The following is a 12,813-nucleotide window of genomic DNA, read 5'->3' on the forward strand; positions in this document are numbered from 1 at the left end:
AAATGTAATTAGCAAAGGAGAAATCTGAAATACTTCATTAAAAATGTTATGATAAATAAAAAAGAAGGAGTGGGATATATGTAATTTATAACATACAGAAATCCAGGAAAAGAAGAACGTGGAATCAAGCCAAAATAGCGTAACAAAATTTAATCACCGCTTTCGTCCAGAGACTTCTTCAGAATACAAATGACAAGCACATGAATTACTACTTATATAGTCCATGGTTAATTGATAAATTGATAAATTACTAACAATAATCCAATAAAATTAAAAAATTAATTAAAAAACAAGCAAAGCTTATTCATTGAAAAATACTTTAGAAACGGTCTTATCAATAACTAATTTAGCATCCATTAAAAAACATTTGATATTAATAATTTCGTTGAGCCCTGGATGCTTGTCAGACTTCAGTCTGATCTGCCATAAAGTTTCCCTTTGCTCAACGAAGTTTTTAAAATCACCACCCCTCAAGTCACTTTTACAAACTTCAATTACTGAAAATACAAATTTCTTAAAATTATGACAGACCAATGAATGTCTAAATAAGGCGTTGTTCTCATCGTGAACTTTCATACTATACAGATGTTCACGAATTCTAGTTTTCAAACTTCTGGTCGTCATACCGACATAAAAAGCCGGACATGAAATTCAGGAACTAACATAAATAACTCCTGCAGTATTACAATTAACGTATTCTGGAACCTCAAAAGTTTGATCAAAGGTTTCAATAGTAATAAATGGCCCTGTTGAAATATACCTGCACATATTACAGTTAAGACATTGAAACATGCCTTTCTTACTCTTAGTATTAGCTGTATTGATGGCAAAATTATTGTTATTACACTCTAAAGATTTTTTGATGTTAAAACTATTTCTGAAGGTGAAAAAAGGTTTATCACCTATAACTTTACTAACATCAAGATTACCCTGAATTATTCGCCAATTTCTTTCAATTAAACGTCTTATCCTAAGACTATCACAAGTCATATCTAGGGAACAAACTGGCGTTCCCCTTATTTTTATTTTTGATTTAGTCAAGTCTGAATTAGTGGAAATATTATCAAATGAAGTATTGATATTCAACAGTGCCGGATATAAAGTCTGTCTTTTATCTAAAACTTCTTTGATGGTGTTTTCCAAAAGAAGTTTGTCATATCCCCTGTCTATAAACATGTTAGAAATAAAAATTAATTCATCATATAAATCTTTATCGTTAGACGTCATTCGACAAGCTCTTATGAATTGGCCCTTAGGTATATTTCTGAGGATGTGAGTAGGATGTCCACTTTGAAAATGTAAGTAACTATTGGTGAAAGTGTTTTTCCTAAAGATTTTACTATGAAATCTAGACTCGGTGTTATCCCACCAAAAAAAAACATCCAAGAAATTGATAACTGGACCCATACTGCCTAGTGTAAATTTCAAGAAATTCCATGTACAATTGACATCAATTAGAAATTGTTTAACTGTGTTTCCATCACCTCTAATAATGAATATCAAGTCATCTACAAATCGATGGTAAAACAAAATTTGATATTTGTTTTCCAGTGACTTTAAACAATCAAATTCCCACCAGGACATCACTAAGTTGGCATATGAGGGTGCGGCTGGAGAACCCATAGCCACCCCCCTAACTTGCCGGTAGTAAGTGCCATCAAATAAAAAATAGTTGTGGTTTAGCAAGATCTCCAAAAATCTACAAATAGTTGAAACTTGACAAGTATTGAAATTTGTTTTTAGTGTTAAAAAACCACGTATGGCGTCAACTCCCTCGTCGTGAGGTATACATGTATATAAAGAAGTGATGTCTAAGGTGAAAATGACATCACTATGGGGATTAAACAGTTTCATGTCTGTAAACTCTTTCAACTTATTAAGAAAGTGCCAGGAATCCTTGAGAAAAGATTCCTGCTGAGAAACTATAGGCCCCAGTGTGGCGTCTATCACTAAGGAAATGCCTTCAGTAACAGAATGTGGAGAAGACACTATTGGTCTAAAAGGAGGGTCATAAGAACATTTGTGAATTTTAGGTATTCCAAAAAGAATACCTATTCTAGGTTTATTAACTACACAGAACTCATGAACATCAAGGTCAATCTCACCTGTCATTAATGCATCGTATAAAAAAGGATGAATTAATCTGATTTTCTTGTTTATAACAAATAAAGATACAACTTCATATTCTTGTTTATTATTTAGTAAATCTAACATCTTGTGTTTATAAGCTTCCTGTGTCATTATCACTATGTTCCCTCCTTTATCGCTTCTCATGAATCTTAATATTTGATTTTTCTTGCGTAGATTGTAGAAGGCTTTCCTTTCATCATAACTTAAATTATTAATGTTGTTGGTACAATTGATAGTTTTTTCAACTTCCTGTATACAAACTTCTTCAAAAAATCTTAAAGTATAATTTAACTGGGGATTGTACGTTGAAGGTTTAATTAATACTTTGGTTGGTAAGGAGATGTCATTTAACAAATATTGTAAGTTCAATCTCCTAACATACTTTTTAATGTCAACTACGGTTTTACCGTAGTCGGCTCTAGTGGTTGGAACAAAGTTAAATCCTAGTTTCAAAACTTTCAATTCATAAGTATTAAATTCCACTTCAGTTAAATTAATTATATCAAAGTTGTTATTATTTAATTTCAAGTCTCTTCTCCTGATGAACTGGAGCCCAAGAATGTCCGACTTCTCGTCAAAATGGTCTTCTTTTGAAAAGGAGTCTTTTTCATAAAAAAATTAGAAGAAGAAGTAGTCACGGGGTTGCTACCCGCTTTGTTTTTGGCACCAACATCATTGGGTGTGGGTGCATCATTATCTGAACTTAAACACACTGACGCTGCACCGATGTTATCAGTGTCGTTAACTAATGCAGTATTTGCTGTATTAATAGTGTCACGCTTAGATGATTCATTGAACCATTTGTATGCTGGTTCACTGTTGCTGGTAACTGCTAAAGTAGTGCCTGTAACAAGAGAACTGTAACCGCGTCTGTTGTTATCAAGACCTACAGAGAATTTAAAGTTTTTTTCTTTTTCTTTGCCCCTTTGTACAAAATGGTTATATGCAGTCAGAGTCTCATAAGACTCTATATCACGCAACAGTTTGGAATGTTTTCTATTAATAACTTCATTAGAATGTCTTTCAACCTCTTCGGAGATTTTCTCAAAAAGTTCCGCTTGTTTCTTGTTATCTATCAACAAGTTCTTGAGTGATAACTCGATCTTGTTGATGTCGTCTTTTAGAATCTCCATTTTAATAAGATTGTTGTCTATCAAGAGTTTTAAAAAGGACAGTCCCGCATCATTAAAAAAATTAACCAGGTTTTTAAACATTGGATCACCCAAATGAACTCCGTTGGGGCATTTAAAAAATCTGAGCCCCTTCGGAACAATATTCAATTCTATGCATCGTTCAAAATAGCAATTCTCAATGTAAAGTGAACGGTACCTTTTTAATAAATTGTTCAGAACGTCCCTCTTCTTGTTTATTTCATCATTGTTGTTAGATGAAGAACAAACGGAATACTTTCCGAACGGGTTGTTAAAACAATCCAGCATCGGTTTCACGCCAGGCGCGTTATGTTGATGTAACTGTTGCCTAATACTGGTGACTTGTTTCTCAGTACGTACTGTAGAAATGTGATCTTCAGGAATTTCAATAACTGTGTCAAGTTCTTTAAAAGATCCAGTAGGACTGGAGGCATTCGCCACTGCAGATTCAGTAGAAGCCTTCGCTACCAAGAAGTTTAAAGAATTTTGAATGTTGATTAAAGTTGCCAATAAAACATCATTGCTCTCCGTAGTAGTAGTAATAGTGGTTCCCGGTGTAGGATGGATGCTTAGATTAAGCAATTGTTCATCGCTCTCCTCAGCTATGGATAAGAAGTAATGAAATAAACAAGTAAACAATAAATCCAATAAGTAGAACAAACAAAAATCCAGGGAAAGAAGAACGTGGAATCAAGCCAAAATAGCGTAACGAAATTTAATCACCGCTTTCGTCCAGAGACTTCTTCAGAATACAAATGACAAGCACATGAGTTACTACTTATATAGTCCATGATTAATTGATAAATTGATAAATTGTTAACAATGATCCAATAAAATTAAAAAAATTAATTAAAAAACAAGCAAAGCTTATTCATTGAAAAATACTTTAGAAACGGTCTTATCAATAACTAATTTAGCATCCCTTAAAAAACATTTGATATTGATAGTTTCGTTGAGCCCTGGATGCTTGTCAGACTTCAGACTGATCTGCCATAAAGTTTCCCTTTGCTCAACGAAGTTTTTAAAATCTCCACCCCTCAAGTCACTTTTACAAACTTCAATTACTGAAAATACAAATTTCTTAAAATTATGACAGACCAATGAATGCCTAAATAAGGCGTTGTTCTCATCGTGAACTTTCATACTATACAAATGTTCACGAGTTCTAGTTTTCAAACTTCTGGTCGTCATACCGACATAAAAAGCCGGACATGAAATGCATGAACTAACATAAATAACTCCTGCATTGTTACAATTAACGTGTTCTGGAACTTCAAAAGTTTGATCAAAAGTTTTCTTGTTTTTTAATTAATTTTTTAATTTTATTGGATCATTGTTAACAATTTATCAATTTATCAATTAATCATGGACTATATAAGTAGTAACTCATGTGCTTGTCATTTGTATTCTGAAGAAGTCTCTGGACGAAAGCGGTGATTAAATTTTGTTACGCTATTTTGGCTTGATTCCACGTCCTTCTTTTCCTGGATTTTTGTTTGTTCTACTTATTGGATTTATTGTTTACTTGTTTATTTCATTACTTCTTATCCATGGCTGAGGAGAGCGATGAACAATTGCTTAATCTAAGCATCCATCCTACACCGGGAACCACTATTACTACTACTACGGAGAGCAATGATGTTTTATTGGCAACTTTAATCAACGTTCAAAATTCTTTAAACTTCTTGGTAGCGAAGGCTTCTACTGAATCTGCAGTGGCGAATGCCTCCAGTCCTACTGGATCTTTTAAAGAACTTGACACAGTTATTGAAATTCCTGAAGATCACATTTCTACAGTATGTACTGAGAAACAAGTCGTCAGTATTAGGCAACAGTTACATCAACATAACGCGCCTGGCGTGAAACCGATGCTGGATTGTTTTAACAACCCGTTCGGAAAGTATTCCGTTTGTTCTTCATCTAACAACAATGATGAAATAAACAAGAAGAGGGACATTCTGAACAATTTATTAAAAAGGTACCGTTCACTTTACATTGAGAATTGCTATTTTGAACAATGCATAGAATTGAATATTGTTCCGAAGGGGCTCAGATTTTTTAAATGCCCCAACGGAGTTCATTTGGGTGATCCAATGTTTAAAAACCTGGTTACTTTTTTTAATGATGCGGGACTGTCCTTTTTAAAACTCTTGATAGACAACAATCTTATTAAAATGGAGATTCTAAAAGACGACATCAACAAGATCGAGTTATCACTCAAGAACTTGTTGATAGATAACAAGAAACAAGCGGAACTTTTTGAGAAGATCTCCGAAGAGGTTGAAAGACATTCTAATGAAGTTATTAATAGAAAACATTCCAAACTGTTGCGTGATATAGAGTCTTATGAGACTCTGACTGCATATAACCATTTTGTACAAAGGGGCAAAGAAAAAGAAAAAAACTTTAAATTTTCTGTAGGTCTTGATAACAACAGACGCGGTTACAGTTCTTTTGTTACAGGCACCACTTTGGCAGTTACCAGCAATAGTGAACCAGCATACAAACGGTTCAATGAACCATCTAAGCGTGACACTATTAATACAGCAAATACTGCATTAGTTAATGATACTGATAACATCGGTGCAGCGTCAGTGTGTTTAAGTTCAGACAATGATGCACCCGCACTCAACGACGTTGGTGCCAAAAACAAAGCGGGAAGCAACCCTGTGACTACTTCTTCTTCTAATTTTTTTATGAAAAAGACTCCTTTTCAAAAGAAGACCATTTTGACGAGAAGTCGGACATTCTTGGGCTCCAGTTCATCAGGAGAAGAGACTTGAAACTAAATAACAACAACTTTGATATAATTAATTTAACTGAAGTGGAATTTAATGCTTATGAATTAAAAGTTTTGAAACTAGGATTTAACTTTGTTCCAACCACTAGAGCCGACTACGGTAAAACCGTAGTTGACATTAAAAAGTATGTTAGGAGATTGAACTTACAATATTTGTTAAATGACATCTCCTTACCAACCAAAGTATTAATTAAACCTTCAATGTACAATCCCCAGTTAAATTATACTTTAAGATTTTTTGAAGAAGTTTGTATACAGGAAGTTGAAAAAACTATCAATTGTACCAACAACATTAATAATTTAAGTTATGATGAAAGGAAAGCCTTCTACAATCTACGCAAGAAAAATCAAATATTAAGATTCATGAGAAGCGATAAAGGAGGGAACATAGTGATAATGACACAGGAAGCTTATAAACACAAGATGTTAGATTTACTAAATAATAAACAAGAATATGAAGTTGTATCTTTATTTGATATAAACAAGAAAATCAGATTAATTCATTCTTTTTTATACGATGCATTAATGACAGGTGAGATTGACCTTGATGTTCATGAGTTCTGTGTAGTTAATAAACCTAGAATAGGTATTCTTTTTGGAATACCTAAAATTCACAAATGTTCTTATGACCCTCCTTTTAGACCAATAGTGTCTTCTCCACATTCTGTTACTGAAGGCATTTCCTTAGTGATAGACGCCACACTGGGGCCTATAGTTTCTCAGCAGGAATCTTTTCTCAAGGATTCCTGGCACTTTCTTAGTAAGTTGAAAGAGTTTACAGACACGAAACTGTTTAATCCCCATAGTGATGTCATTTTCACCTTAGACATCACTTCTTTATATACATGTATACCTCACGACGAGGGAGTTGACGCCATACGTAGTTTTTTAACACTAAAAACAAATTTCAATACTTGTCAAGTTTCAACTATTTGTAGATTTTTGGAGATCTTGCTAAACCACAACTATTTTTTATTTGATGGCACTTACTACCGGCAAGTTAAGGGGGTGGCTATGGGTTCTCCAGCCGCACCCTCATATGCCAACTTAGTGATGTCCTGGTGGAAATTGATTGTTTAAAGTCACTGGAAAACAAATATCAAATTTTGTTTTACCATCGATTTGTAGATGACTTGATATTCATTATTAGAGGTGATGGAAACACAGTTAAACAATTTCTAATTGATGTCAATTGTACATGGAATTTCTTGAAATTTACACTAGGCAGTATGGGTCCAGTTATCAATTTCTTGGATGTTCTTTTTTGGTGGGATAACACCGAGTCTAGATTTCATAGTAAAATCTTTAGGAAAAACACTTTCACCAATAGTTACTTACATTTTCAAAGTGGACATCCTACTCACATCCTCAGAAATATACCTAAGGGCCAATTCATAAGAGCTTGTCGAATGACGTCTAACGATAAAGATTTATATGATGAATTAATTTTTATTTCTAACATGTTTATAGACAGGGGATATGACAAACTTCTTTTGGAAAATACTATCAAAGAAGTTTTAGATAAAAGACAGACTTTATATCCGGCACTGTTGAACATCAACACTTCATTTGATAATATTTCCACTAATTCAGACTTGACTAAATCAAAAATAAAAATAAGAGGAATGCCAGTTTGTTCCCTAGATATGACTTGTGATAGTCTTAGGATAAGACGTTTGATTGAAAGAAATTGGCAAATAATTCAGGGTAACCTTGATGTTAGTAAAGTTATAGGTGATAAACCTTTTTTCACCTTCAGAAATAGTTTTAACATCAAGAAATCTTTAGAGTGTAAGAACAATAATTTTGCCATCAATATAGCTAATACTAAGAGTAAGAAAGGCATGTTTCAATGTCTTAACTCTAACATGTGCAGGTATATTTCAACAGGGCCATTTATTACTATTGAAACTTTTGATCAAACTTTTGAAGTTCCAGAACACGTTAATTGTAACACTGCAGGAGTTATTTATGTTAGTTCATGCATTTCATGTCCGGCTTTTTATGTCGGTATGACGACCAGAAGTTTGAAAACTAGAATTCGTGAACATTTGTATAGTATGAAAGTTCACGATGAGAACAACGCCTTATTTAGGCATTCATTGGTCTGTCATAATTTTAAGAAATTTGTATTTTCAGTAATTGAAGTTTGTAAAAGTGACTTGAGGGGTGGAGATTTTAAAAACTTCGTTGAGCAAAGGGAAACTTTATGGCAGATCAGACTGAAGTCTGACAAGCATCCAGGGCTCAACGAAACTATCAATATCAAATGTTTTTTAAGGGATGCTAAATTAGTTATTGATAAGACCGTTTCTAAAGTATTTTTCAATGAATAAGCTTTGCTTGTTTTTTAATTAATTTTTCAATTTTATTGGATCATTGTTAACAATTTATCAATTTATCAATTAATCATGGACTATATAAGTAGTAACTCGTGCTTGTCATTTGTATTCTGAAGAAGTCTCTGGACGAAAGCGGTGATTAAATTTTGTTACGCTATTTTGGCTTGATTCCCACATTCTTCTTTTCCTGGATTTTTGTTTGTTCTACTTATTGGATTTATTGTTTACTTGTAATTTATAACATCTTGTGATAACTGTGAGAGGTTCCTACTCCGGGCCAGCAATCAAGGAGACTCAATAGTTACCACTGACTCCAGTGAGGGAGGGTGACTGAAAACAAAGGTTTAAAGTATTTTCAGATGCAACACCCTGCACCAAGCACAATTTCTCTCAAGAGCATACACTCCAGACCTGGAGCTGGACTCTCTTTCTCTCTCTAGACCCAAACAAAACTCCACGCTGACCACTTTGGATCTCTGTGTCCCTATTCCCAGTAGCCGACACACACACTTGGATATTTGTGTTACACACACACACACACACACACACACACACACACACACACACACACACACACACACACACACACACACACACCTGGGAAAAGCTGGCACAAATTTAATAGCTGTGGCCCTTTCTGCCCAGACTCTGAGGTAATCATGCTGCCACCAGTCAGCTATCCTAAGGCTCTTACAAATGGTACCCAATTCTACTGTGTAAAATTAATACTAATACAAATGGTAGGGCTTGACCAAAGCAACAAGGCTTTCAGGAGCAGCCACAGTGTCACTAAACAAGCATAAGTACTATCAAGATGTAAAACGTATTCTCTAAAGGACCAGCCACAATGAAAGGGATTAAAATATTTAATGATAATTAATAAAACAGAAAACAGGAGAATACTGAATACAATAAACAACAGAGTTTCAACCACAGAGATATAAAAATAATACAGTTGGATAGTTTCATATAGATGCAGAAAATACTAAACTGTTCTCACCAAATGTCTCTGCCTAAAGAATTACTGTTCCCTGACTACTTAATAAAGCAAGGCAAGATGATGTGTGATGAGTGTCTTACCATAGTAAAAGCCAGATTATGTCTACCTTTGTCTGTGTGGATGTGGGAGATAGATATCCTGTTAGAAATCTTTCCTGTCAGGTTCCAAAGTGCTACTGCGGGAGTTCCAAAGAAACCAGATGCTGGTTAGAGGATTATATCACCTCTTGTCACCTGACTCTGGTACTGTACACACAGACTTTGCTAAGATCTGTGGGCAGCATCTGAAAGCTATAGCACAGTTTCAAACTTTCCACCCTCCCAGGGTTCTCTGATAAACATACACATTTGATTAGTTACAACAATGCAACCTAATATACATCCATACATTCTTTCTGTCCAGAAGGCCCTACTGTTGATGCATTTTTAACACAAATAGCTTTACAAATATATTTTTAACACAAGCATCTGTACAAATCAGTGTGATAGTCAAATGGCATAAAATTCTTTACAAAACTCCAGCTAGCTATGTTGGCATATGTACTCATGTACTGCCCTACTCTCCCTGGCACAGATGGCACTACTTCATAACATCACAATAACAATGGGAAATGTTTGAACACTCATACTTGTCTTCTTATTTGATGACTAAATACCTGCACTGGGACCTTGCCTTCATCTTACTTAGAGATACTCAACCAATAAATATGAAGAATATGCTACTGTTTTCTGCCCTACAGCCTGCAATCCCTATGCATTTCCTTTTTAGTGAATTTTAGTCGTGTTTCCACCAGTTTTCATGGTCCAATTTTTGATTATCAATAGCACAATATATCAGAGAATGACAGTGCTTATGGAGATGAGCTATGGGATAAGAATGTATAAATAAGTATGAATCTTTTATCAAAATGTTCTAACACCATACACCAGTTATGGCCATAAAGGTGGCATGGGGTACTCTGTGAACTTTTTTTTTTACAAAATCTCCTTATTCAATTTTTCAATAATACAAGTATTACAACAATAAAAGACATAGAGCTACAATACATACAAAAGACATTAAACCTAAAAACTAGATACACTGTATACACTAGAAGTCAGTACATCAACAAATAAAAGAGAGAAAACATCTTGAAATTAATTGAAAGAAGAGAGATAGTATAAGGGGCATAGCTTATACTTCTTCAGCATTATTGAACTTTAATGTACTTCTTTCCATGTTAACTGTCTATTTTGCATTCATAATTTGAAGTAAAGTAATACACAGGCCACCTCAATAAACATTTTTTTTTCATTTTTTTATTGTTATAATAAGTAAGGAAATGGCAGTCTATGGAATGGTTAAACCTACACTGGCATGCATTTTTAGATGGAAAAAAGTTTCTGGAAAGTGTTTTCTTTTCCTTTGTTTTTGTTTGGGTATCACTCAGTAAACATTATTTGAAATATGATTAGTATGGGTAAGCCAGTAAAATGCAATTGCATAGAGAGCTGGAAACTCAGAATCTTAAATGCAATACATGCATTTTGCTCAGACACATTAGCTTGTTACCTGCTCTGAGGTATCATTACACTTATAGTTGATTTTAGTCACCAGAAAAAACATTTTTGACTTCACATACTTGAGGAAGCCATACCAGCTTGACTATTTTTTTAAATATTTCTCTTAAAAGCTGGCAATAGTTATGTGTCTATAATATTGCAATAAAAGGTTATGATACATAATAATGGGGGCAGGAGGAGTAAAGAACCAGAAGTGCTTTGCACTGTTTATCTGCACTTGTTGCACAGAAAAATAAATAATACTAATGAGTAGGCAAGTTGAATATAGTCCACCTATAGGATGGAAGGACAGAAAGTACAGATCCATGATTGAACTGCATCTGCTCTGAGTCCACTTACTTAATATAGCTGGAGTCCCTGGGTCTAGTTTATTCTGCATGGAAACCCATCTTTTAGCATAAGCACATCAGTTACTCTTTCTGTGAGTCCCTTTACTGTTTTTTTCAGTTCCCTAATTCTATCAAATCTGCTTTGGCCCCATATTTCCTTTGAATATGATATGAGCCCCCTAATTATGTTAAACTTTCTGGGACACCATTTTTGTTCTTGCTGCTAAAAAAATATAAATCCTTGAACTCCTATAAGCTTTTCTTAGGTGCACAGATTGTCACTACTTTTGCAGGCCCTTTGACTTTATAAAATCTGCTGTAGAATTTCTGATTTTATTATTCTAGTCAGACATGTTCTGAATTTATTAAACCCGGTGCATTTTCCCTGGCTTTGTCAAGTCTGTTGTGTTCTTTTTATTGTATTAAACCTTCTTGGAGTCCATTATAAGTTAATTCTATTTTCTATTACTTTCTTAATCTTTCTTATGTGCTTAACTCTACCAGTACTGCAGGAAGTACCCTAATATTTTAACTCTGCTAACTTTCCTTCAGTTACTAATTCTACTGGAGTTCTTGGTTCTGTGAATCCTACTTGAGACCACAGGACTCTAAAGACAGATCTCATTATACAAATGTCTTTGCTTATAGTGCCATACAAAAAGCTTTGCAACAGGGGTATTGCTATTTTGTGTTGGCTTGCACATGTACAGCTCAACACATTGGTTTGGTCAATGGTGTCATTCTTACAAATGAGCCAAAACATTAGAACATTTTCTTGGGGAGATCCCATAAAAAGGCAATGCTTTGAACTTTAGGTTGCAATGCAGGTCATCACCTAGGAGCTTGATAGTTGTACTACTTCTCATTAGTGAACTTAAAGCAGACCATCTTTACCACCGTCAAGACATGCCAATAAACCTGTTAGTTTGATGGACTGTGTGTATTGTTTAAGCCTTGAGTGTTGTTTCCTTTCTTGTGATAACCTTTTTTCTCTCGGTCAAGTAAAATACGTTCAACTGATTGCTAATGCATTTGACAGTGCTTGTGAAAGCTGTACAAGTTTTTAAATGAGCAGCATAATGTTGTATATTGCATTACTGTGATCAACCGAATCAAGAGAAAACTGCTACATGCTGCTTCGTAATCAGTCTTTTTCTTTCACGCATGTAAAATATTTTCACTTGTTTGTATGTCAGCCTACATTTAATAATGCAAAACATCTAAAATACATTATGCTTATTTAGCTGATTACAGCACAGAAACCCAAAAGAAAATAGTATAGAATATACTTATATAGTTGGGCAGGTGGCCTAATGGTTAAGGGGTTTGCCTTACAAACACAAGGTGCAGGGTTTGAGGCTCACAAGGGATAATGGGCTTAAAATGGCCTGAGGCTACAAGGGCAGTAGTAGAGTATAGGAAGGGCTATTGCATACAAAAGGGAGACTGACTTAAAACATCTGTATGCTGAGACAACATGCAGGCCAGATGGCCAGCAG

Source organism: Protopterus annectens, chromosome 1.part1, assembly GCF_019279795.1.
Source record: "Protopterus annectens isolate FY-2018-M chromosome 1.part1, PAN1.0, whole genome shotgun sequence".
Lineage (NCBI taxonomy): Eukaryota > Metazoa > Chordata > Ceratodontiformes > Protopteridae > Protopterus > Protopterus annectens.